The following is a 27364-nucleotide window of genomic DNA, read 5'->3' as shown; positions in this document are numbered from 1 at the left end:
CCGTTGTTGCCTACTTTAGAAGTTGTTACTTTTTTGGTCACAGAAATTTGTTTTATTCAGTTTTAATCTTTCCTCTCATATCTTGAGATAGATCTCAATTAATATATACCATTCTCACAAGTGGAGAGAGGGATAGCATCGTTGATTTATCAACCTCTGCCCAATCGTACAAGAGTTTTCACCATCATCAGAAAGACTTCTTTCACACTGTTTTATAATAAGAAACATACAAGAGGACAGACGGACATGCTTAGACTCACCTCCAGTAAGCCTGCCTTAAGGAGGATGAAAAAAGCCATTAAAAAGGGCTGAAATTGCCCAAGTTTGTTTTTCCCTTCAGAAATTGGAGTGCAGCAAATGTATCCAAAGAACAGCCTGCAACAAAGTTCTTGTTTTTTTTCTTTAAATGGGTCAGTTTCCTTTGCACTAAATCTTAAACGTTTATTTTGGATTCTGATAAGTCCGTTGAAACGAAACATGCAGAAGCAGACTCCTTTTTTAGCCACAAACGACCCAGATGGGTCGGAGCTCCGGAGGCTGATGCCTTATCCATTAGTCCACTGGTCCACAAGAAAACCGGCTGGCCCTAAGGCAAGTAAATGGTTACCACCAAGTGGTTAACTGTTGAATGCAATAACTAGGGCTGGCAGCCTGAGTCTTTCAGTAGCACTGTCACTGGACAACCCCCCAACCCCCAACCCAGGATGAAGTCCAGGCTTGTGAGCACTCTGAGTAATGGCTGAACCATCCAGATGCTAACTGGAACATGTAAAATTCTACGGCCCGCGTCTCTGATCTCACAGGCTGCAAACTGTTCAAAAACGGCTCCTAGAGCAAACCAATGAATTTTACATATCACACTTTTCAAGCGAACAAAAAGGTGTACTATTTTTGCCAACATCGGTCATCGCTCAGACCATTGTCATGGATTATGGAGAAGGCGAGGATTATTTACGAAAGTCAGCAAATGTTCTTTTTGGAAAATTCTCCCTATTCGGTAAATTACAACTCATGGTGAACACACAGGATAAATAAGGCCTCAGGAATTAGAGGTTCTACGGTCTAAGTGCGATCAAGTCCAGAGCTCGTTTACATATGTGTGTGTTCCTTTCATTGGCCCCATTAAAGGTCACCAGATTAGTAATACAGGATCACAGTTGTAAGACTATGGATTGAAATGATATCTGAATGTACTCCGCAGGATGGAAACATATTTTATAAAATCTCTTACCAGGTTCAAGTGTTGCAAAGCAAAACCTTAAAAATGTCGTAAGAGTGATTTTTCTCTTTGCTACTTTCACCGTTTGAAGGTCGAATACCGGTCAAGCACTGCGCTCTTCTACTTTCATTCTTTAACCCGCCAAGACGTACGTAGCTTTCTCGAGAACACTAGCACGTCTCAGAGGAGTTTGCCTTTGAGTGAAGACTAAATAGTCGAGTAATATTTTTTGCTTCGAGAGTGTTTTCAAAACACAACTTTCATTGACCCAGATGGGACTCGAACCCACAATCCTCAGCTCCGAAGGCTGATGCCTTATCCATTAGGCCACTGGGTCACAACAAGGAAGCAGCTCACTGATTGGTATGTTAATATAACTCGTTCAGCCATCAGGTCTCCTCTTCTTTGCAGTTTCTCACAATTGTTCTTAGAGTAAGAAAGGAAAATGAAAAGTACAAATGTAAACACTGACCACTGGAGATAGGTCTGATAAGTAAATTTTCATTTTTTGCATTTCTCACAAATTGTCCTTTGTGAGATCCATCAGAGGTAACGTTTTACCATATCGACTTTTGGCCTGAAATAACAGCCACTGGACCCATACACCTAGGGTACAACGACAAAGAGAACATCCACAGCTATTCTGGCTACATACTAACAAACTTTTCCTGTAACTTCCTCTGATTCTGCAGCAACATTATTTTGAATGTATTTTTTCATGCCAAAGTCACTTGAAAATCCTAATGACAATATTATACTTGTAGCTGGATACAGATGTGTTGAGGAAATTAATTTCTACCCATAAAATGTAAATGTCCCTCAATAAACCGTTTACAAGTTTCTTCCTTGTAGTACCTTAAAGCTTGCCACCGTTGTTGCCTACTTTAGAAGTTGTTACTTTTTTGGTCACAGAAATTTGTTTTATTCAGTTTTAATCTTTCCTCTCATATCTTGAGATAGATCTCAATTAATATATACCATTCTCACAAGTGGAGAGAGGGATAGCATCGTTGATTTATCAACCTCTGCCCAATCGTACAAGAGTTTTCACCATCATCAGAAAGACTTCTTTCACACTGTTTTATAATAAGAAACATACAAGAGGACAGACGGACATGCTTAGACTCACCTCCAGTAAGCCTGCCTTAAGGAGGATGAAAAAAAGCCATTAAAAAGGGCTGAAATTGCCCAAGTTTCTTTTTCCCTTCGGAAATTGGAGTGCAGCAAATGTATCCAAAGAACAGCCTGCAACAAAGTTCTTGTTTTTTTTCTTTAAATGGGTCAGTTTCCTTTGCACTAAATCTTAAACGTCTATTTTGGATTCTCATAAGTCCGTTGAAAAGAAACATGCAGAAGCAGACCCCTTTTTTTGACCACAAACGATCCAGGTGGGACTTGAACCCACAATATCCAGCTCCGGAGGCTGATGCCTTGTCCATTAGGCCACTGGGCCACAAAAAAGCCAGCAGGCTCCTAAGCCAAGTAAATGGTTACCACCAAGTGGTTAACTGTTGAATGCAATAACTAGGGCTGGCAGCCTGAGTCTTTCAGTAGCACTTTCACTGGACAACACCCCAACCCCCAACCCAGGATGAAGTCCAGGCTTGTGAGCACTCTGAGTAATGGCTGAACCATCCAGATGCTAACTGGAATGTGTAAAATTCTACGGCCCGCGTCTCTGATCTCACAGGCTGCAAACTGTTCAAAAACGGCTCCTAGAGCAAACCAATGAATTTTACATATCACACTTTTCAAGCGAACAAAAAGGTGTACTATTTTTGCCAACATCGGTCATCGCTCAGACCATTGTTATGGATTATGGAGAAGGCGAGGATTATTTACGAAAGTCAGCAAATGTTCTTTTTGGAAAATTCTCCCTATTCGGTAAATTACAACTCATGGTGAACACACAGGATAAATAAGGCCTCAGGAATTAGAGGTTCTACGGTCTAAATGCGATCAAGTCCAGAGCTCGTTTACATATGTGTGTGTTCCTTTCATTGGCCCCATTAAAGGTCACCAGATTAGTAATACAGGATCAGAGTTGTAAGACTATGGATCGAAATGATATCTGAATGTACTCCGCAGGATGGAAACATATTTTATAAAATCTCTTACCAGGTTCAAGTGTTGCAAAGCAAAACCTAAAAAATGTCGTAAGAGTGATTTTTTTCTTTGCTACTTTCACCGTTTGGAGGTCGAATACCGGTCAAGCACTGCGCTCTTCTACTTTCATTCTTTAACCCGCCAAGACGTACGTAGCTTTTTCGAGAACACTAGCACGTCTCAGAGGAGTTTGCCTTTGAGTGAAGACTAAATAGTCGAGTAATATTTTTTGCTTCGAGAGTGTTTTCAAAACACAACTTTCATTGACCCAGATGGGACTCGAACCCACAATCCTCAGCTCCGAAGGCTGATGCCTTATCCATTAGGCCACTGGGTCACAACAAGGAAGCAGCTCACTGATTGGTATGTTAAATTAACTCGTTCAGCCATCAGGTCTCCTCTTCTTTGCAGTTTCTCACAATTGTTCTTAGAGTAAGAAAGGAAAATGAAAAGTACAAATGTAAACACTGACCACTGGAGATAGGTCTGATAAGTAAATTTTCATTTTTTGCATTTCTCACAAATTGTCCTTTGTGAAATCCATCAGAGGTAACGTTTTACCATATCGACTTTTGGCCTGAAATAACAGCCACTGGACCCATACACCTAGGGTACAACGACAAAGAGAACATCCACAGCTATTCTGGCTACATACTAACAAACTTTTCCTGTAACTTCCTCTGATTCTGCAGCAACATTATTTTGAATGTATTTTTTCATACCAAAAGTCACTTGAAAATCCTAATGACTATATTATACTTGTAGCTGCATACAGATGTGTTGAGGATATTAATTTATACCCAAAAAATGTAAATGTCCCTCAATAAACTGTTTACAAGTTTCTTCCTTGTAATACCGTAAAGCTTGCCACCATTGTTGCCTACTTTAGAAGTTGTTACTTTTTTGGTCACAGAAATTTTTTTTATTCAGTTTTAATCTTTCCTCTCATATCTTGAGATAGATCTCAATTAATATATACCATTCTCACAAGTGGAGAGAGGGATAGCATCGTTGATTTATCAACCTCTGCCCGATCGTACAAGAGTTTTCACCATCATCAGAAAGACTTCTTTCACACTGTTTTATAATAAGAAACATACAAGAGGACAGATGGACATGCTTAGACTCACCTCCAGTAAGCCTGCCTTAAGGAGGATGAAAAAAGCCATTAAAAAGGGCTGAAATTCCCCAAGTTTGTTTTTCCCTTCAGAAATTGCAGTGCAGCAAATGTATCCAAAGAACAGCCTGCAACAAAGTTCTTGTTTTTTTTGTTTAGATGGGTCAGTTTCCTTTGCACTAAATCTTAAACGTCTATTTTGGATTCTCATAAGTCCGTTGAAAAGAAACATGCAGAAGCAGACCCCTTTTTTGGCCACAAATGACCCAGGTGGGACTTGAACCCACAATATCCAGCTCCGGAGGCTAATGCCTTGGCCATTAGGCCACTGGGCCACAAGAAAGCCAGCAGGCTCCTAAGCCAAGTAAATGGTTACCACCAAGTGGTTAACTGTTGAATGCAATGACTAGGGCTGGCAGCCTGAGTCTTTCAGTAGCACTTTCACTGGACAACCCCCCAACCCCCAACCCAGGATGAAGTCCAGGCTTGTGAGCACTCTGAGTAATGGCTGAACCATCCAGATGCTAACTGGAATGTGTAAAATTCTACGGCCCGCGTCTCTGATCTCACAGGCTGCAAACTGTTCAAAAACGGCTCCTAGAGCAAACCAATGAATTTTACATATCACACTTTTCAAGCGAACAAAAAGGTGTACTTTTTTTGCCAACATCGGTCATCGCTCAGACCATTGTCATTGATTATGGAGAAGGCGAGGATTATTTACGAAAGTCAGCAAATGTTCTTTTTGGAAAATTCTCCCTATTAGGTAAATTACAACTCATGGTGAACACACAGGATAAATAAGGCCTCAGGAATTAGAGGTTCTACGGTCTAAATGCGATCAAGTCCAGAGCTCGTTTACATATGTGTGTGTTCCTTTCATTGGCCCCATTAAAGGTCACCAGATTAGTAATACAGGATCACAGTTGTAAGACTATGGATCGAAATGATATCTGAATGTACTCCGCAGGATGGAAACATATTTTATAAAATCTCTTACCAGGTTCAAGTGTTGCAAAGCAAAACGTAAAAAATGTCGTAAGAGTGATTTTTCTCTTTGCTACTTTCACCGTTTGGAGGTCGAATACCGGTCAAGCACTGCGCTCTTCTACTTTCATTCTTTAACCCGCCAAGACGTACGTAGCTTTCTCGAGAACACTAGCACGTCTCAGAGGAGTTTGCCTTTGAGTGAAGACTAAATAGTCAAGTAATATTTTTTGCTTCGAGAGTGTTTTCAAAACACAACTTTCATTGACCCAGATGGGACTCGAACCCACAATCCTCAGCTCCGAAGGCTGATGCCTTATCCATTAGGCCACTGGGTCACAACAAGGAAGCAGCTCACTGATTGGTATGTTAATATAACTCGTTCAGCCATCAGGTCTCCTCTTCTTTGCAGTTTCTCACAATTGTTCTTAGAGTAAGAAAGGAAAATGAAAAGTACAAATGTAAACACTCACCACTGGAGATAGGTCTGATAAGTAAATTTTCATTTTTTGCATTTCTCACAAATTGTCCTTTGTGAGATCCATCAGAGGTAACGTTTTACCATATCGACTTTTGGCCTGAAATAACAGTCACTGGACCCATACACCTAGGGTACAACGACAAAGAGAACATCCACAGCTATTCTGGCTACATACTAACAAACTTTTCCTGTAACTTCCTCTGATTCTGCAGCAACATTATTTTGAATGTATTTTTTCATGCCAAAGTCACTTGAAAATCCTAATGACTATATTATACTTGTAGCTGGATACAGATATGTTGAGGAAATTAATTTCTACCCATAAAATGTAAATGTCCCTCAATAAACCGTTTACAAGTTTCTTCCTTGTAGTACCTTAAAGCTTGCCACCGTTGTTGCCTACTTTAGAAGTTGTTACTTTTTTGGTCACAGAAATTTGTTTTATTCAGTTTTAATCTTTCCTCTCATGTCTTGAGATAGATCTCAATTAATATATACCATTCTCACAAGTGGAGAGAGGTATAGCATCGTTGATTTATCAACCTCTGCCCAATCGTACAAGAGTTTTCACCTTCATCAGAAAGACTTCTTTCACACTGTTTTATAATAAGAAACATACAAGAGGACAGACGGACATGCTTAGACTCACCTCCAGTAAGCCTGCCTTAAGGAGGATGAAAAAAGCCATTAAAAAGGGCTGAAATTCCCCAAGTTTCTTTTTCCCTTCAGAAATTGGAGTGCAGCAAATGTATCCAAAGAACAGCCTGCAACAAAGTTCTTGTTTTTTTTCTTTAAATGGGTCAGTTTCCTTTGCACTAAATCTTAAACGTCTATTTTGGATTCTCATAAGTCCGGTGAAAAGAAACATGCAGAAGCAGACCCCTTTTTTAGCCACAAACTACCCAGGTGGGACTTGAACCCACAATCTCCAGCTCCGGAGGCTGATGCCTTATCCATTAGGCCACTGGGCCACAAGAAAGCCAGCTGGCCCTAAGCCAAGTAAATGGTTACCACCAAGTGGTTAACTGTTGAATGCAATAACTAGGGCTGGCAGCCTGACTCTTTCAGTAGCACTTTCACTGGACAACACCCCAACCCCCAACCCAGGATGAAGTCCAGGCTTGTGAGCACTCTGAGTAATGGCTGAACCATCCAGATGCTAACTGGAACGTGTAAAATTGTAGGGGCCGCGTCTCTGATCTCACAGGCTGCAAACTGTTCAAAAACGGCTCCTAGAGCAAACCAATGAATTTTACATATCACACTTTTCAAGCGAACAAAAAGGTGTACTATTTTTGCCAACATCGGTCATCGCTCAGACCATTGTTATGGATTATGGAGAAGGCGAGGATTATTTACGAAAGTCAGCAAATGTTCTTTTTGGAAAATTCTCCCTATTCGGTAAATTACAACTCATGGTGAACACACAGGATAAATAAGGCCTCAGGAATTAGAGGTTCTACGGTCTAAATGCGATCAAGTCCAGAGCTCGTTTACATATGTGTGTGTTCCTTTCATTGGCCCCATTAAAGGTCACCAGATTAGTAATACAGGATCAGAATTGTAAGACTATGGATCGAAATGATATCTGAATGTACTCCGCAGGATGGAAACATATTTTATAAAATCTCTTACCAGGTTCAAGTGTTGCAAAGCAAAACCTAAAAAATGTCGTAAGAGTGATTTTTCTCTTTGCTACTTTCACCGTTTGGAGGTCGAATACCGGTCAAGCACTCCGCTCTTCTACTTTCATTCTTTAACCTGCCAAGACGTACGTAGCTTTTTCGAGAACACTAGCACGTCTCAGAGGAGTTTGCCTTTGAGTGAAGACTAAATAGTCGAGTAATATTTTTTGCTTCGAGAGTGTTTTCAAAACACAACTTTCATTGACCCAGATGGGACTCGAACCCACAATCCTCAGCTCCGAAGGCTGATGCCTTATCCATTAGGCCACTGGGTCACAACAAGGAAGCAGCTCACTGATTGGTATGTTAAATTAACTCGTTCAGCCATCAGGTCTCCTCTTCTTTGCAGTTTCTCACAATTGTTCTTAGAGTAAGAAAGGAAAATGAAAAGTACAAATGTAAACACTGACCACTGGAGATAGGTCTGATAAGTAAATTTTCATTTTTTGCATTTCTCACAAATTGTCCTTTGTGAGATCCATCAGAGGTAACGTTTTACCATATCGACTTTTGGCCTGAAATAACAGCCACTGGACCCATACACCTAGGGTACAACGACAAAGAGAACATCCACAGCTATTCTGGCTACATACTAACAAACTTTTCCTGTAACTTCCTCTGATTTTGCAGCAACATTATTTTGAATGTATTTTTTCATACCAAAATCACTTGAAAATCCTAATGACTATATTATACTTGTAGCTGCATACAGATGTGTTGAGGATATTAATTTATACCCAAAAAATGTAAATGTCCCTCAATAAACTGTTTACAAGTTTCTTCCTTGTAGTACCGTAAAGGTTGCCACCATTGTTGCCTACTTTAGAAGTTGTTACTTTTTTGGTCACAGAAATTTTTTTTATTCAGTTTTAATCTTTCCTCTCATATCTTGAGATAGATCTCAATTAATATATACCATTCTCACAAGTGGAGAGAGGGATAGCATCGTTGATTTATCAACCTCTGCCCGATCGTACAAGAGTTTTCACCATCATCAGAAAGACTTCTTTCACACTGTTTTATAATAAGAAACATACAAGAGGACAGATGGACATGCTTAGACTCACCTCCAGTAAGCCTGCCTTAAGGAGGATGAAAAAAGCCATTAAAAAGGGCTGAAATTCCCCAAGTTTGTTTTTCCCTTCAGAAATTGCAGTGCAGCAAATGTATCCAAAGAACAGCCTGCAACAAAGTTCTTGTTTTTTTTCTTTAGATGGGTCAGTTTCCTTTGCACTAAATCTTAAACGTCTATTTTGGATTCTCATAAGTCCGTTGAAAAGAAACATGCAGAAGCAGACCCCTTTTTTGGCCACAAATGACCCAGGTGGGACTTGAACCCACAATATCCAGCTCCGGAGGCTAATGCCTTGTCCATTAGGCCACTGGGCCACAAGAAAGCCAGCAGGCTCCTAAGCCAAGTAAATGGTTACCACCAAGTGGTTAACTGTTGAATGCAATGACTAGGGCTGGCAGCCTGAGTCTTTCAGTAGCACTTTCACTGGACAACACCCCAACCCCCAACCCAGGATGAAGTCCAGGCTTGTGAGCACTCTGAGTAATGGCTGAACCATCCAGATGCTAACTGGAACGTGTAAAATTGTAGGGGCCGCGTCTCTGATCTCACAGGCTGCAAACTGTTCAAAAACGGCTCCTAGAGCAAACCAATGAATTTTACATATCACACTTTTCAAGCGAACAAAAAGGTGTACTATTTTTGCCAACATCGGTCATCGCTCAGACCATTGTTATGGATTATGGAGAAGGCGAGGATTATTTACGAAAGTCAGCAAATGTTCTTTTTGGAAAATTCTCCCTATTCGGTAAATTACAACTCATGGTGAACACACAGGATAAATAAGGCCTCAGGAATTAGAGGTTCTACGGTCTAAATGCGATCAAGTCCAGAGCTCGTTTACATATGTGTGTGTTCCTTTCATTGGCCCCATTAAAGGTCACCAGATTAGTAATACAGGATCAGAATTGTAAGACTATGGATCGAAATGATATCTGAATGTACTCCGCAGGATGGAAACATATTTTATAAAATCTCTTACCAGGTTCAAGTGTTGCAAAGCAAAACCTAAAAAATGTCGTAAGAGTGATTTTTCTCTTTGCTACTTTCACCGTTTGGAGGTCGAATACCGGTCAAGCACTGCGCTCTTCTACTTTCATTCTTTAACCCGCCAAGACGTACGTAGCTTTTTCGAGAACACTAGCACGTCTCAGAGGAGTTTGCCTTTGAGTGAAGACTAAATAGTCGAGTAATATTTTTTGCTTCGAGAGTGTTTTCAAAACACAACTTTCATTGACCCAGATGGGACTCGAACCCACAATCCTCAGCTCCGAAGGCTGATGCCTTATCCATTAGGCCACTGGGTCAAAACAAGGAAGCAGCTCACTGATTGGTATGTTAAATTAACTCGTTCAGCCATCAGGTCTCCTCTTCTTTGCAGTTTCTCACAATTGTTCTTAGAGTAAGAAAGGAAAATGAAAAGTACAAATGTAAACACTGACCACTGGAGATAGGTCTGATAAGTAAATTTTCATTTTTTGCATTTCTCACAAATTGTCCTTTGTGAGATCCATCAGAGGTAACGTTTTACCATATCGACTTTTGGCCTGAAATAACAGCCACTGGACCCATACACCTAGGGTACAACGACAAAGAGAACATCCACAGCTATTCTGGCTACATACTAACAAACTTTTCCTGTAACTTCCTCTGATTTTGCAGCAACATTATTTTGAATGTATTTTTTCATACCAAAATCACTTGAAAATCCTAATGACTATATTATACTTGTAGCTGGATACAGATGTGTTGAGGATATTAATTTATACCCAAAAAATGTAAATGTCCCTCAATAAACTGTTTACAAGTTTCTTCCTTGTAGTACCGTAAAGGTTGCCACCATTGTTGCCTACTTTAGAAGTTGTTACTTTTTTGGTCACAGAAATTTTTTTTATTCAGTTTTAATCTTTCCTCTCATATCTTGAGATAGATCTCAATTAATATATACCATTCTCACAAGTGGAGAGAGGGATAGCATCGTTGATTTATCAACCTCTGCCCGATCGTACAAGAGTTTTCACCATCATCAGAAAGACTTCTTTCACACTGTTTTATAATAAGAAACATACAAGAGGACAGATGGACATGCTTAGACTCACCTCCAGTAAGCCTGCCTTAAGGAGGATGAAAAAAGCCATTAAAAAGGGCTGAAATTCCCCAAGTTTGTTTTTCCCTTCAGAAATTGCAGTGCAGCAAATGTATCCAAAGAACAGCCTGCAACAAAGTTCTTGTTTTTTTTCTTTAGATGGGTCAGTTTCCTTTGCACTAAATCTTAAACGTCTATTTTGGATTCTCATAAGTCCGTTGAAAAGAAACATGCAGAAGCAGACCCCTTTTTTGGCCACAAATGACCCAGGTGGGACTTGAACCCACAATATCCAGCTCCGGAGGCTAATGCCTTGTCCATTAGGCCACTGGGCCACAAGAAAGCCAGCAGGCTCCTAAGCCAAGTAAATGGTTACCACCAAGTGGTTAACTGTTGAATGCAATGACTAGGGCTGGCAGCCTGAGTCTTTCAGTAGCACTTTCACTGGACAACCCCCCAACCCCCAACCCAGGATGAAGTCCAGGCTTGTGAGCACTCTGAGTAATGGCTGAACCATCCAGATGCTAACTGGAATGTGTAAAATTCTACGGCCCGCGTCTCTGATCTCACAGGCTGCAAACTGTTCAAAAACGGCTCCTAGAGCAAACCAATGAATTTTACATATCACACTTTTCAAGCGAACAAAAAGGTGTACTTTTTTTGCCAACATCGGTCATCGCTCAGACAATTGTCATGGATTATGGAGAAGGCGAGGATTATTTACGAAAGTCAGCAAATGTTCTTTTTGGAAAATTCTCCCTATTCGGTAAATTACAACTCATGGTGAACACACAGGATAAATAAGGCCTCAGGAATTAGAGGTTCTACGGTCTAAATGCGATCAAGTCCAGAGCTCGTTTACATATGTGTGTGTTCCTTTCATTGGCCCCATTAAAGGTCACCAGATTAGTAATACAGGATCACAGTTGTAAGACTATGGATCGAAATGATATCTGAATGTACTCCGCAGGATGAAAACATATTTTATAAAATCTCTTACCAGGTTCAAGTGTTGCAAAGCAAAACCTAAAAAATGTCGTAAGAGTGATTTTTCTCTTTGCTACTTTCACCGTTTGGAGGTCGAATACCGGTCAAGCACTGCGCTCTTCTACTTTCATTCTTTAACCCGCCAAGACGTACGTAGCTTTCTCGAGAACACTAGCACGTCTCAGAGGAGTTTGCCTTTGAGTGAAGACTAAATAGTCGAGTAATATTTTTTGCTTAAAGAGTGTTTTCAAAACACAACTCTCATCGATCCAGATGTGACTCAAACCCACAATCTTCTTCTTTAAAGGTTGATGTCTTATGCATTAGGTCACAACAAGGAGGCGTGCCACTGATTGGTATGTTAATAGAAGTTCTTGTTTTTTTTTACTTTAAATGGGTACGTTTCCTTTGCAGAAGAACTTTGTAGCAGGCTGTTCTTTGAATTCATTTGCTGCACTCCAGTTTCTGAAAGTTAAGACAAACTTAGGAAATTTCAGCCCTTTTTTTTCATGCTCCTTAAGGCAGGCTTACTGGAGGTGTGTCTAAGCATGTCCATCTGTCCTCTTGTATGTTTCTTATTATAAAACAGTGTGAAAGAAGTCTTTCTGATGATAGTGAAAACTCTTGTACGATCGGGCAGATGTTGATAAATCAACGATATATTTCCATGTTTCCACTTGTTATAATGGTGTATATAAATTTGTGATCTACCTCAAGATATGAGAGGAAGGATTAAAATTGAATAAACAAATTTTCTGTGACCATAAAAGTAAGAACTTCTTAAGTAGGCAACAATGGCAGCAAGCTTTAAGATACTTCAAAGAAGAAACTTGTAAATGGTCTTCTTAGGGATATTTACATTTTAGGGGTAGAAATGTATTTCCTTATCACCTCTGTGATCAGCTACAAGTATAATATAATCATTAGGATTTTCAAGTGGTTTAGGCATGAAGTAATACATACAAAGTAATGTTGCTGCAGAATCAGAGGAAATTGCAGGAAGAGTTTGTTAGTATACAGAGGTGGGTAGTAGTGAGTTACATTTACTCTATTACATTTACTTGAGTAACTTTTTTAAAAAATCGTACTTCTAAGAGTAGTTTTACTGCACCATACTTTTTACTTTTACTTGAGTACATTTGTGAAGAAGAAACGCTACTCTTACTCCACTACATTAGGCAACACTCCATTTGCACATTACATACTCTGCATTTTTGCAAGAGAGAAGTCGCCAGTTGATCTACTGCATGACTGTTTCATCAATCAGACGTAGCAACAATAATCACATGTCTCCGTTTCCTCAATCAGAGGTAGACATGCAGTGACATGACCACACACAAACTTCCAGCGTCTGCAGCCTGTGAGAGACTTTTAGTCATGTGGGGCTCCTATTCACTGCTAAACGGTCACAGCTTCACTGCAAGCACCTTGAAAGCCAACACCTGCTTAAGCTTAACCATCACTTCACTGAGTGAAGAACAAGCACGTTTTAACCAAACATGCACAGACACAGACAGTCATGGAAAAGTGAGACTTCTTGTACTTGCACAAGCTGCCTTGTTCTAATGTTATTTTCTATCAGCTGTGCTCTTTGGAGGGCAAATGTGTGACGATGCTGGTCCCCTTACACACTCTACTCTACTCTTTTCTTTTCTTTTCTTTTCTTCATTTCTTTGATTCCCCTTCTTTTTTTTGTGCCGACCCGTATATATACACTCCCGTCTCCGTGGGCCTTAATCACACGCCGCAGAAAGCCAGTGAAGCAATTGAGAACGATCACTCCATCTACCTCATTATCTCCCCGTGGTTGTGCAATTGCGCCTACGGAGCGTGACACGGCTTTATGGATTTGAAACTGGCCTTTTTTTTTTTTTTTTTTTTTTTTGAAGCTGCGGACCCGCTACATCACAAAGTGAATATACAGTATTATACTGTCAGTGTACCGTATATCTTTTCACTGTAAGTAGTTTGCACTGTTCAAACATACATGTTACCTACTGTAGGTATTGGCTTCAAAAGCTTTTTTGTGAAAAACTGAGATTTGGAACTATGTGTTATTTGTGCATCTTTATTTTGTAAAGATGTTATTTATTTTTACTAATTTTCTATTATTTGGAAATAGCAGAATTTGCACATTATTTTATATTTTGTCTGTCTTATTACAACTTTTCAAAAAAATAAATCATTTATTATGTTCAAACAGTTACTCAGTACTGTAACCAAATACTTTTTTACTTTTACTTGAGTATAATTTTTGGCTACTTTACCCACCTCTGTTAGTATGTAGCCAGAATAGCTGTGGATGTTCTTTTTGTCATTGTACCCTAGGTGTATGGGTCCAGTGGCTAATATTTCAGGCAAAAGGTCGATATGGTAAAACATTACCTATAATGGATCTCACAAAGGACAATTTGTGAGAAATGACAAAAACGAAAAATTACTTATAAGACATTTCTCCAGTGGTGAGTGTTTACATTTGTTCTATTCATTTTCCTTTCTTTCTCTAAGAATTTTTGTGAGAAACTGCAAAGACGAGGGGATCTGATGGCTGAATGAGTTATATTAACATACCAATCAGTGGGCTGCCTCCTTGTTATGACCCAGTGGCCTAATGGATAAGGCATCAGCCTTCAGAGTTGAGGATTTTGGGTTTGAGTCCCATCTGGATCAATGAAAGTCGTGTTTTGAAAACACTCTCGAAGCAAAAAATATTACTCGACTATTAAGTCTTCACTCAAAGGTGAACTCCTCTGAGACGTGCTAGTGTTCTCGAGAAAGCTATGTACGCCCTGGTGGGGTAAAGAATGAAAGTAGAAGAGCACAGTGCTTGACTGGTATTCGGACCTCCAAACTGTGAAAGTAGCAAAGAGAAAAATCACTAACGTTTTTATGGTTTTGCTTTCCAACACTTGAACTTGGAAAGAGATTTTACAAAATCCATTTCCATCCTACGGAGTACATTCAGATGGCATTCATTCCATAGTCTTACAACTCTAATCCTGTATTACTAATCTGGTGAACTTTATTGGGGCCAATGAAAGGAACACACTCTTATGTAAATGAGCTCTGGACTTCATCGCATGTAGACCTTAGAACATTTAATTCATGAGGCTTTAATTATCCTGTGTGTTTACAATGAGTTCTCATTTAACGAGTAGGGAGAATTTGCCAGAGAGAACTTTTACTGACTTTCGTAAGGAAACCTCACCTTCTTCATAATTCATGACAATGGTCTCAGTGATGACTGATGTTGGTATAAATTGCACACCTTTTTGTTCTCTTGAAAAGTGCAATATGTAAGTTTCATTGGTTTGCTCTAGAAGCCTTTTTTGAACAGCTTGCAGCCTCTGAGATCAGAGACACAGCCCCTTCAATTTTACGCATTCCAGTTACCATCTGGATGGTTCAGCCATTACTCAGAGTGCTCACAAGCCTTGTACTTGCACCTGGGTTGGGGGTTGAGGTGCCTTCCGGTGACAGTGCTACTGAAAGACTCAGGCTGCCACCCCTAGTTATTGCATTCAACAGTTTACCACTTGACGGTAAACATGTATTTGTCTTATATGCAATGAGCTTCTATATTGGCCAAAATGATAAGGTTTCAGTCTCTAGAGGTAGAGATCATTAGTTCAAGTTCCACCTGTTACCCAAGTAATGGTGCACTTTTGCCTCTCCAATTTCAAAGGCCTTGTCAGTAGTATATTTATAAAATGGCATGATCTTAATGCTTTAGCAAGAAAATTGAATTCCAGTTTCACCGCACTTGAGCTCATTGTCATATATATGGCATTAGAGGAAGCAAATTGCTTGCAGGGAACATCAAGCTAAATAATTAATTTTTCTCTGTAGTCTCTATCTACTAAATCAAGGGCTATGTCTAATGATACCTGTGTAATTAATGAATACTTTCTTGATTATTAGTCCAAAATGTTTTGATTCTTCTAGTGCTTATATCTCATGTGAAATAGGCGACCCAGACACAGACAGGCAGACACGTTTCCTTCCATCACCACACGTTTATTTACACAATTATTATTTACAAGTCACTATGTGCACCACACCAACAAACCCCCACAGTCTCTCACAATCCCAGCTTCTTCATTAAGCCTCCTCTTCCTCTTCACACAACACTCAGGGCCTCTCTTTGCCACCTCCTCTGACCTCGTCCACCTCCTCACCCGACTCCAGCCTTGATTGCAGGGAGGCCCTCCTTAAATAGGCAGGCGGCTGCGGACCACACCCGGCCACCTGCGACACTCAATTATCAAATTATTTGTTAATAGCCTTACTGGGCGGCATGGTGGCGCAGTGGGTAGCGCTGCTGCCTCGCAGTTGGGGGACCTGGGTTCGCTTCCTGGGTCCTCCCTGCGTGGAATTTGCATGTTCTCCCCGTGTCTGCGTGGGTTTCCTCTGGGCGCTCCGGTTTCCTCCCACAGTCCAAAGACATGCAGGTTAGGTGGACTGGCAATTCTAAACTGGCCCTAGTATATGCTTGGAGTGTGTTTGTGTGTGTCCTGTGGTGGGTTGGCACCCTGCCCTGGATTGGTTCCTGCCTTGTGCGCTGGGATTGGCTCCAGCAGACCCCTGTGTTCGGATTCAGTGGGTTGGAAAATGGATGGATGGATAGCCTTACTATCCCCCTGTAACAATGCCTTCCTTGTAGAGTCTACAGTCTTTGTGCCTGAAGTTGAGGAGGTACTCTTTTCCAGTGTTTGGTGAGCCCATAGTTTGGATGGTTTGCTTCCAGGATTGCTTTCCAAACCAAGTATCCCTCCCACTGTTTGACCTGATGTGGGAGGTCATCACTGCTGATTAGCTAATCCTGCAATCAATGTTGTACTTGTACAGGTGTTATAGACTCAAATCAAATGTATGTTTTTATTATATAATAGTAATAATAATAGCAGCTCACTGCTCAAAACGGAAAATGAAGGGAAGACCCAGGATCAAACTTGCATGCTCTTGATTTGGAAGTACCCGTTCTTACCTCTAAACCAGCTATGCACTTAGTAAATGGACTTTGGTTTTTACGTATTGACAGCATCACATAAATTGAATAAGTTCTTTTTCCTTGGTTATATTCTTGAATATCATTGTAGAATTGGAACACATGTGAAATGTATGTATTCCAAATAACGATATATTATTTACCCTATACAACTCAAGGCATCTCACATTCAGATAAACAAACTTTAGGTCTGAGAATTTTGCGTCTCACTTCAGCTGCGTTGGTTGGGGATGGGATAACAGGCTGTTTGCTGCTTGTGCTGATTGACACATTTGCAAAGCAAAGACGCTGATGAGGAGGTGAGATGGAATTTAAGGTGGTCTGGCATTACGACTTTTTTTCATAGGCTTCAGGGATTGTATTGTTAATCCATCAGCTCTCACCTCTATTGATGCTGAAATGACACTCAATTATATGCACTGGCAATTTCTATGCAGGGTTCTGGACAAGATGGGCTTCAACTTACCTTCACCTTCTGGATTCATAACTATCTGATAGGATGACTGCATTCTGTTGTCTGGGGAACTGTTTTCTCCAGAACGGTAGTGAACAATGTTAAGGCCCGACAAGGGATTGTTCTAGCCCTATTCCTATTCACATTATACACAGCAGACTTTAAACACAAGTCTGACTTTTCCCACATTCAGAAATACTCTAATGATATAGCTTTGTGGCATGTGTAAGGAATGGGCAGTATAATGTAGATATCTTATTGGAGCTATAAGTGACTGGAGCAATAAGAACTGTTTGGTTCTGAACACCACAAAGACCATGGAGATAACTGTGGATTTCTCCAGGTCTGAGCTCCCCTTTCAGCCTGTTAACATCCAAGGGAAGGTAATTGAGGTGGTACAGACTTATAAATATTAAGGTGTGCACACTGAAAATAGACAGGACTGGTCTGAATACTGATGTCCTCTACAGGAACTGGCAGAGCAGGCTGTTTTTCCTCAGAAGAATTAGATCATTCAATATATGTAGCGAAATGTTGTCTTTGTTGTAGATGACAGTTTTTGCCAGTGTCCTCTTTTTTGCTGCCGTTTGTTGGGGAGGCAGTATGATAGACAAGAACGCTAAAGGGCTTGGTACTGCCCAGGATTGTGGTCTCACTGGGAATTGTGGTGAAAAGGTGTATTGAGAAGAAGGTACATGCCATCCTTGACAATAACAGTTACCCTTTCCACAACATTTTGGTAGATCTGAAAAGTAAATGTACTGTAGCAGCCGTCTTCTCTCAGTGCAATGTAGAACAGAACACTTGAAAAGATAATTTGTTCCTACTGCCATGAGGTTTTATAATGTTGGTGTCAATACAAGTTATTCATGACCTGGTCACCACTCTACCTTCCAACACTGTAACAACTGACCCATTTGTACTGTTAACTATTTATTTTGTGAGATCTTTGAGACCATGACAACCCCCTAACTGCTCTGTATGCTGAAACTCTGTTAACGCAGGCATGGATTGCTTGTCTGCATAGGTGCAACTGCAAGTTCACAGGCTCCCCACATAATGATCTGTCACTTGTAGCAGTGCTGCTATAAGTTAAAACTGAATCTCACAGCAGTCCCTGCAGAGGCTCTGATTGGACTTCTGTCTGGGATGCAGGGGCTGTTGGGGTCAAAGGGGGTCAGAGTGGCTCTTAAAAGGAGGGCAGGTCTCCAAAGAAAGGAAGTGTTTTGTTTTTGTATTCTGTGTTCCGTGTACCTGTCTGGGTGCCTTGTGTTGATCAACCATACTTAGTCGTTGTGTCCTGGATTGTTTCGTTGTTGAGGTCTGGATTGTCTTCTGTCTACCTGTGTGCTGAGGACTGATAGTGGATTCATGGCTTTCCCACAAGAAAAGGAGTGCTCCTGAACCATCCACCCGTCTTCACCTTTACAATGTCTACCGGTAGGACTGTTTTTTCATTCCCTTTCAACGTACAGATATCTGGACTTACTATCGTCATCATTTCATTACATCCAGTGGTGTTTTGCATGGACTTTGCTGTGGGAGCATTGTTTGTGTTTATGTGTTTAATGTAATTTCACCATAGGGGTACAGGGGTGGTATTGTTTTCATTTATTTCATTTAATTTCATTATATTCTTTAATTGTTGTTTGATTCCAGTGTGCATTATTATGTCTCTGCTTGTAAGTGTGTACGGGTCGGGCCAAGGCTGGGAGCGTCCCTGGGATCTCCTCCATAAAAATAAATAAATCACCGTCATCTTGATGGTGTGAATCTTAGCGGCACCGGACCACTACACGCTTGATGGTTCATGCGGGAAACGTTTTAAAAGTGACTGTCTGTCTTCTCACATGTACTGGAAGTCTTTCTACTCTTTTAATCTGAGAAGTGAGAGAATACTGAATGACATCAGAGTCGATGCGTGTGGGGCAGGTTTTTGTGTGTGCTGAAAAGACAGCTACCATTTGGATAACTTTAAGACAACAATAAAGCTGATTTTGCCATAAACCTGGATTTATTCATTCACTCTTGTGCAAGTCTGTGACCCATACATCATAATTTGTTTATGTTTGTTATCTCTATCTATCTATCTATCTATCTATCTATCTATCTATCTATCTATCTATCTATCTATCTATCTATCTATCTATCTATCTATCTATCTATCTATCTATCTATCTATCTATCTATCTATCTATCTATCGATAGTCAATATTCTTCTTTAGTTAGATGATTCCCCTTTTGATGTTCCCCACATTTTATTTTTTAAGTTCTTCTAGCCTGTGTAAAAAATAAACTGGTCGAAATCCTTTATTTTCGGTCTCAATGATCTCTTTCACCATGACTCCCCGCCATCTTTCATCTGTTTCTGCTAAGCTCAGATGTTTAGGAATTAATATCTCACATTCAGTCATGCTCATAAATTTCCATGAACTTTACCATACACTTTCAGATACCAGCACATCTCTCTTTTAAATCCCATATTGCTGTTATCAAAATGAATATTATCCTTTATTTTAAATTTGTTAGCTCTATGTTACCTCTCACTGTCTTTATTAAATATTTGTTTGAAATCAGGTCACTTATTTCTGATCTCTTTTGGAATGGTAAGAGACCTTCTCTTAAACATTCTGCTTTAATTTATGTCAGGTAATGTGCTGTAGCTTCCATTCCTAATTTAGAATTATACCACTGGGCATTCACTCTGTGCTCAGTCAGTTCATTTTTCCCACCTCCCATCCTCTTTCAGGGCTCCTCATGAAATTCAATTTGGCCTCCCCATTATCTTTGCAAGGCTTGTTATCCATGTCTTTAAAATAAAAATCTTCCCCACTTAATACAGGCCTCATATTATTCTGTACTTTTGATAAATAGCAGTGTGTTGAGAAACCTATTGTTCCTTCCATGAGATGCTGTAATTACACTACTATGTTTCATAATCCTTTTTGATCATCAGCATTTGGTGACCTGTTTGATGGCTTGAGTCTTATCCAATCCAATCTTTACAGACTCACTTTAACTTTCTTAGTTTATCTTTCTTCATCTAGTTGCAACTCCTGTCAGTGTTCAAAACATATAGTATCACTCTATTTAATCCTCATCCATCCTACCCTCTTTACTCACTATTTCATTCCTTTTCACCTGAGATGAAGCCTGTTCCTACCTTTTACTCATCCTACAAACATCTCCCCCTAATTACACTGGTCCAATGGTCTATCTCCATTAGTTTCCCTGCTCTTCTGTTGCAATATCTTTGATATGCTCCAGGAATCACACTTTCCACAACTTACGGTACTTCACAGATTTTAACTTTTCGCATAGAAACATTTTTAATGGGCATTTCCACTGATCCACTTTGCCACTTTTGTTTAATATTGTTTGCTTGCCACCTTTTTGTACATGTTCTGGCACTGCCCAGCATCTTTTCCCTTTGGGCACTTTATCTTCTCATTTACTTCTGTGACTATTACTGCAATGCACCACACCCTCCTTTTATTGAAATTCTATACACCCACTCTCACTTTTCACTAGCATGAAGCAGCCAATGTACTCTTTGCCTCTTGATGGAAAACCCCCGAGCTTATCCCTTTTTAACAAATACTGTTCTTCATTTTTTAATTTAATCTATCCTGAACTTTCCTCTTCCAGAATTAATCACTTTTTACTTAAATCCAAAGAACTTGTCTACATCATTAGAATCTGGTTGTCTTGCTACCAGTGATAAAAGTCTTTGTCATTCATGTAGTCTGCTGGAACAGTGTAGTTAGTTTCAATTCTGTGCTGTTCTATTTCTCTTTATCTATACATTAATCTATTTTTGTTTTTTGCTTCAAGGCTCTGATTGGGTTATTCATGGACAGGGCAGGGGAAGGGAGGAGGGGTGTGTGTAGCTTATACTGATCCTTCTAAATTGGCTTGTCTTTATGCATCTTTACATTTTATAGCCATGAGAAAATTGATTAACACTAGAATCCGTGAAGCCTACAAAACAATTTGTAATCCCAGCCCACCTTAAATCCCTTCGCACCTCTCCATCAGCATCTTTTGTTTTGTAAACATGTGGATCAGCACAAGCAGCCTGCTATCCTTGATGGAGCTCAATTTGGGCAAAAAAGTTCTCCCAGCTCAAGCCAAGGCTCCTTATCTGCATGTGAGGTTCCTGGAGTTGTATAGGGTAAATAATAAAGTATAAGTATATTGTTATTTGGAATACATGCATTTCATGTGTGTTCCATGTCTAAAAAGATCTGGGTAAGTGTATGATGAAAAGAAATGCGAGGCAAGAAATGCTGAACACATACCTAAAGCAGAATCCTTTCCCATGTTATACTAATAATGATGTGAAGTTTATAATGTGTGAAGACTTTAGTCCTAATATCAAATAAACATGTGTGCTTTTACTTAAGAATATAACCAAAGGGAAAAAAAGCATTTTATTTACATGTCGCTGGCAATGAGTTAAAAACCCAAGCTCAAATGTCAATCTACAGGGTGCATGAATGTATTCTTGAATGGTATAGAGGTAAGAACCACAGTATTATAACCCAAAGGTCCTGAGTTCAAGACTGGGTGCTCTGTGTTCATAGGCTTCAGGGATTCTAGTGTTAAAAAACAACAAGCAGTTTTTAAAACAAACATAATATGCCTAGCATCAGCTAATTTCTGAAAAATAACATTTGTCTACTAAGTACAACACATATACTGGAAAGCTATAGTTGCTGGTGATGAGAATGACAAATCATTTGGCACACTTGTAAAAATGCACACATACAATAGAACCCGATTATTTGAGTTAATGTGGACCAATGCTACTTCAGATAAAATGAATGGTCAATGTAGTGGCAACACTGCGCAGAGGAGTATAGGCTGATGGAGTGGGAGAGAGATTGGATGATGTCTCCAGGGGAAGTGCATCATTCACAGTGGCCAGAGAAGAGTTCTGCATGGCAGAGGAATGAATGTCTCCATTTAGCTCATGCTGTAAAGCAGTTGCCTCTGAGCCAGAGAATGTGATTTTGCAGCTCACCACTGGCAATTCACCACATAGGAAATCTTTGATCTGAGATGCTTCATGGTGTAAGACCATAACAATTCAACTGGCAACAAGGGTGAGATTTACACTATGGATGGGTGGAATGTAATTTTGACTTTGCACAGAGAAGGTGGGGGTAAGCACAAAGAGAGATCAGTTGACATCACCAGGGAAGTGATTGGCTCTGTGCAGCTGATGGATGGAGGTTTCCATTTAACTCATGCTGTAAAGTGTTTGCCTCTGAGCCAGAGAATGTGCGTTTGCAGTTCCTACAAGCAACCATGGCACTTTGATAAGAAAATGAAGCAGTAGAGCATGTGTACACGGTCAACGCTGGCGACACACTGACAATAGCTGAGCGGTGCAGTTGGGGAGAGGTGAGTGTGTCTCGCCCACATTTCCACAGTCACAAGCTCAACTGCTCACTCAGTACAGTAAATGTTAAAAGTATTTATGTGCTCCGTACAGTATGCTCAGCAAAGCTTTTATGAATTATAAGATAAGTAGTGTATTACACTTACAGATTCCCCTTGGATAATGGGAAATCTCAGTAAATCAGGGCACAAATAATTGGGGTTCTACTGTACTAACATATTCTTTTAAAAGGAATGTTACATTTTCCAAAGAAAAAAAATATTCTGAACTCTGGCTTTTATCTTACAGTTACTAAATACTAAATTAACAGAATAATATCTATAGAAATGATTGTAAGAAATGATCCATACTGAAAAGTGAACATAAAGAAAGAGGAGAAGAATACTGTATAGGCATAAGCCAAGCAAGCAACCCTTGCTAAACCATAACAGGAGCCACCACCCCTGCCCTTCTAATTGCCTGTGACAACGTCTTAAGGGCAATCACAATGGAAGGGGAGTAATGAACAGAAATTGATATGATTGCCTCAAAAACAAACATACTATTTCCTGGGTTACTGTAAACTTATCTGACAATCTTCCAATTTGAGAAGTCTTGGCCAGTTGGAATTACTGTTGAAGTATACGTTTGTTACCATTAGATTTAAAGCTGTAAACGGACTATATGTTGTTTTAATTTGATTATCAGATGAACTGACCAAAGTTATTTGCTTCCCTCAAAGCAGTAAGTAGTTCAGATACTTTATATATCTTTGCCTTCTCCAGGTATGCTGGACTGTAAGGATGACATTACTGTCTGGTAAAATGAAATACTTATTTTTTGAAGATAACAGAGAACTTGGAAGGAAAATAGCACTGATGAAGAAGATTGAAATGAGTGGTACTGGATAGCTTTCCTAGCAAGCACCCATAACAACCAAAAAGCATGTTCCAGCCTGCCCTCCATGAGTTTGTTTTTAGTGTCATAATGAAGAGTTCAGGGTCCTGGAAGACAGAAAAAACGAGACAGAGGTGCTTGATGATAATGTGCTTCTCTGAACATCAGACTTCCATCCATTATTGTTTGTTTATAATTAAAAGTGTATATATATAGTTTCACTGTAACTATGAAAGGAGTGTCCTATCATTTTTAAAACATGTTTAGATAATAATAAAATTTAATATATAAAGAGTGAATTAAGGCCCGTGTCAACAGTGTGAAAGATTCTTGGTTAAAAACACATTTACATTATGATTTCCTTTCTCAAAATCACATTAAAAAGTAATACATACTGCTCAGACACCACATCTTATAATTTAGTCTGAGCAGTAAACTTTAACAACTGCCAGAGATGGCAATCATTTCTCAGAGAGAAGACACCAGCATGAAAATTACCTTATAAATAAGATCCTATATAGAAGAATTAAACTGAAACCCATATTATTGATGTTCACCTGCAGTCATAAAAACACACACGACAGCTCGGAAACAGCGCTTGTTTCAAATCAGTGTCTTTGCCACCTAAAGGGCATTCTGAATGTCAGCTTTGATCAACTGTGATGAATATGTTCATCTAGTCCTTTATGCAACCCTAATGTTTCTGGAAGCCTTGAGGACTTTTCTTTTGACAAAGCAAGATATAAAAGAAATTATTTTGGATTGGTCTGAATTTTAATATAGTGAAGTATCCTCTATCTTAATCTATGATCTTAATAAGTAAAACTGACCTTTTGCATAGTGGTTATTAGGAGTAAAGCTTGTGCAGTCAGCAAGATTGGGACGATTATAGCAGAAAAGTAGGATGTTTCCCTAAATTTGGGATTTATAGATAATAGGCAAATTTTGTTTTCTTCCGTTAGAACTACACATCAGAGCTACATATAGAGTAATTGATGTAAAATCATCATTCATTATATAATGTTTTATGTATCTTTTGATGTTTTAATACTGATTGTTTGATTAAGAGTAATAGAAATAAAAGAATAAAACCCATAAAAGTATGTCACATGCATGCCCCCATAGCTGGCACATAAATGCTAAAATTGTGAATAAATAATGTGAATGAATACAGTAATACTCCAATTAATGCACCTATAGGGTTAAATTTGATAGAGTTTTCAGAGTAAAGTGGATCAGTGTCTTGGAACAATTTTACGGTTAGATCCAAAAATAGGATTGATACAGTTTCTAATTTATGTTCCTACTGAGGAATCTTTTTCCATTACTCTGGGTATAGTAATTTCTCTGAGAACATTGCATTCAACTATCATTTAACACTAGAATCCATGAAGCCTACGAAAAAACTCATAATCCCACGCCTCTTTAAATTCCTTCGCACCTCTCCATCACTGTCTTTTGTTTTGTAAATGCATCGATCAGCACAAGTAGCAAGCAGCTTGCTATCCCATCCCAAATGACGGATCTCAACTCGGGCAAAAAGTAGCCAAAATTTACACCAGGTGTTACAGACTCAGAGATGATGAACTCTAAGATAAACAAAATGTGTTGTACCACATCACAGAAGAGAAAGTAATTTATTTAGAAAACTGAGGGATTTATATTTTTCCAAATTTCTCCATTAAGATAATAAGAAAATTAACTGTTTTTGTTGTTGTTTTTTTTAATAATGTGTGGCACTCAGACTGTTTTTCCTAACAAGGTTTTCAGTGGTTCTTGATGGTGACAACAACATCTACAACATTCTAGATGAAGCAGAAGAAGAAAAAAAAAATGTAAAAAGATGAATTCCTACTATGCTATTTTTATAACGTGAAGTAATGATTACAGAGATGGTGAACACACTTAACAAACTTTTGCTCAGTTACAGATTTCACATTTCCCACAAATCAATGCACAAAACATTCATTTATGTAACTAGATTAATTGCCATAGGTTCTACATGAGGAGAAACATATTCCTTCCTCCCTTTTTTTATTGAGGGGAGAAGGTAGACAACCTCAGCCATAAACTCCATCCAGGGCATTCATCTGGCCCATTTTTCAGGGTAAAACTTTATAAATCTGGACATGGAGGAGGCCATCCATGTCAAACAGAATAACTGCAGTCAATGGAAGTGTCTGTTGGGAGAGAAACATTTAACATTAGAACATTGGGGAGATGTCAAAGATTTCCTAGCTGATTTTTTACACCCACACACACACAGCACTTTTTCTTCAATAATATGACACTGATTTGCACTGATAGATAGATAGATAGATAGATAGATAGATAGATAGATAGATAGATAGATAGATAGATAGATAGATAGATAGATAGATAGATAGATAGATAGATAGATAGATAGATAGATAGATAGATAGATAGATAGATAGATAGATAGATACTTTAGATAATCAAACATCTCTGGTGGCTCTGTTGATGGTGGTGATCCCTGCAACAGCTAATCCACGTCTTCACCCAACAGTACCATCAGCCCTGTGGACACAGGATAAACAGGTCCACTTTGACTGATTACTGTGGAACAATTTAGACTTTTTGTGGAAATCCTGAGCCAATACTGTGTCATCAGAATGAAGTTCACTGTCTTGTGTTTTTTTTTTGTCTGTGATTAATTTGTTTTTGTTGTAGATGTTGTACCAATTGTTTTCTTTCTGGTAGCTTTAACAAATCAAAAGTACAGTAATCCCTCCTCCATCGCGGGGGTTGCGTTCCAGAGCCACCCGCGAAATAAGAAAATCCGCGAAGTAGAAACCATATGTTTATATGGTTATTTTTATATTGTCATGCTTGGGTCACAGATTTGCGCAGAAACACAGGAGGTTGTAGAGAGACAGGAATGTTATTCAAACACTGCAAACAAACATTTGTCTCTTTTTCAAAAGTTTAAACTGTGCTCCATGACAAGACAGAGATGACAGTTCTGTCTCACAATTAAAAGAATGCAAACATATCTTCCTCTTCAAAGGAGTGCATGTCAGGAGCACAGAATGTCACATAGATAGAGAAAACAATCTCTAGCAAACAAATCAATAGGGCTGTTTGGCTTTTAAGTATGCGAAGCACCACGGCACAAAGCTGTTGAAGGCGGCAGCTCACACCCCCTCTGTCAGGAGCAGGGAGAGAGAGAGAGAGAGAGATAGAGTGAGACAGAGTTTGTTTTTCAGTCAAAAATCAATACGTGCCCTTCGAGCTTTTAAGTATGCAAAGCACCGTGCAGCATGTCGTTTCAGGAAGCAGCTGCACAAAAGATAGTAACGTGAAGATAATCTTTCAGCATTTTTAGACGAGCGTCCGTATCGTCTAGGTGTGCGAACAGTCCCCCTGCTCAATCCCCATACATCAGGATCAGAGAAAGTCAGCGCAAGAGAAAAGTAAGCAATCTAGCTTCTCAGCCATCTGCCAATAGCGTCCCTTGTATGAAATCAACTGGGCAAACCAACTGAGGAAGCATGTACCAGAAATTAAAAGACCCATTGTCCGCAGAAATCCGTGAACAGCAAAAAATCCGCGATATATATTTAAATATGCTTACATATAAAATCTGCGATGGAGTGAAGCCGCGAAAGGCGAAGCGCGATATAGCGAGGGATCACTGTAGTACAAAATTGTCTCTTCATCATTGGGATGGCAGGTGAACCTTTAGTGGAGGTGTGCTCAACATTTTGGTAAGATAGTAAGAACTGTTTCAAGAGTTTATCAAGATAAACTTTGTCTTACGAAGCATTAAGAGCATGCTTCACTATCTGTATGAACCTCTCTGCTAACTTGTTTGTGGAAGGATGATGTAATGCGAAGTGGATGTGTTGAATTTCATTG

The 27364-nt window shown here is 39.4% G+C and overlaps 10 non-coding genes across 10 annotated transcripts; all 10 read right to left on the bottom strand.

Moving 5' to 3' along the window:
* Nucleotides 1-1483: 1483 nt before the first annotated feature.
* Nucleotides 1484-1556, bottom strand: trnar-ucg (transfer RNA arginine (anticodon UCG)). The gene has a single exon. It is a non-coding gene; the product is annotated as a tRNA-Arg (tRNA).
* Nucleotides 1557-2599: 1043 nt separating this feature from the next.
* Nucleotides 2600-2672, bottom strand: trnar-ccg (transfer RNA arginine (anticodon CCG)). The gene has a single exon. It is a non-coding gene; the product is annotated as a tRNA-Arg (tRNA).
* A 917-nt stretch (nt 2673-3589) lies between these two features.
* Nucleotides 3590-3662, bottom strand: trnar-ucg (transfer RNA arginine (anticodon UCG)). Its single transcript has one exon. It is a non-coding gene; the product is annotated as a tRNA-Arg (tRNA).
* Nucleotides 3663-4704: 1042 nt separating this feature from the next.
* trnar-ccg (transfer RNA arginine (anticodon CCG)) lies at nt 4705-4777 on the bottom strand. Its single transcript has one exon. It is a non-coding gene; the product is annotated as a tRNA-Arg (tRNA).
* Nucleotides 4778-5694: 917 nt separating this feature from the next.
* Nucleotides 5695-5767, bottom strand: trnar-ucg (transfer RNA arginine (anticodon UCG)). The gene has a single exon. It is a non-coding gene; the product is annotated as a tRNA-Arg (tRNA).
* A 1041-nt stretch (nt 5768-6808) lies between these two features.
* On the bottom strand, nt 6809-6881 carry trnar-ccg (transfer RNA arginine (anticodon CCG)). Its single transcript has one exon. It is a non-coding gene; the product is annotated as a tRNA-Arg (tRNA).
* Nucleotides 6882-7797: 916 nt separating this feature from the next.
* trnar-ucg (transfer RNA arginine (anticodon UCG)) lies at nt 7798-7870 on the bottom strand. The gene has a single exon. It is a non-coding gene; the product is annotated as a tRNA-Arg (tRNA).
* A 1041-nt stretch (nt 7871-8911) lies between these two features.
* Nucleotides 8912-8984, bottom strand: trnar-ccg (transfer RNA arginine (anticodon CCG)). The gene has a single exon. It is a non-coding gene; the product is annotated as a tRNA-Arg (tRNA).
* Nucleotides 8985-9901: 917 nt separating this feature from the next.
* trnar-ucg (transfer RNA arginine (anticodon UCG)) lies at nt 9902-9974 on the bottom strand. Its single transcript has one exon. It is a non-coding gene; the product is annotated as a tRNA-Arg (tRNA).
* Nucleotides 9975-11015: 1041 nt separating this feature from the next.
* On the bottom strand, nt 11016-11088 carry trnar-ccg (transfer RNA arginine (anticodon CCG)). The gene has a single exon. It is a non-coding gene; the product is annotated as a tRNA-Arg (tRNA).
* Between the last annotated feature and the right edge of the window lie 16276 nt (nt 11089-27364).

Source organism: Erpetoichthys calabaricus, chromosome 6, assembly GCF_900747795.2.
Source record: "Erpetoichthys calabaricus chromosome 6, fErpCal1.3, whole genome shotgun sequence".
NCBI lineage: Eukaryota > Metazoa > Chordata > Cladistia > Polypteriformes > Polypteridae > Erpetoichthys > Erpetoichthys calabaricus.
Note: the sequence above shows the minus strand (reverse complement) of the source record. Positions and strands in the feature narration are given on the sequence as shown.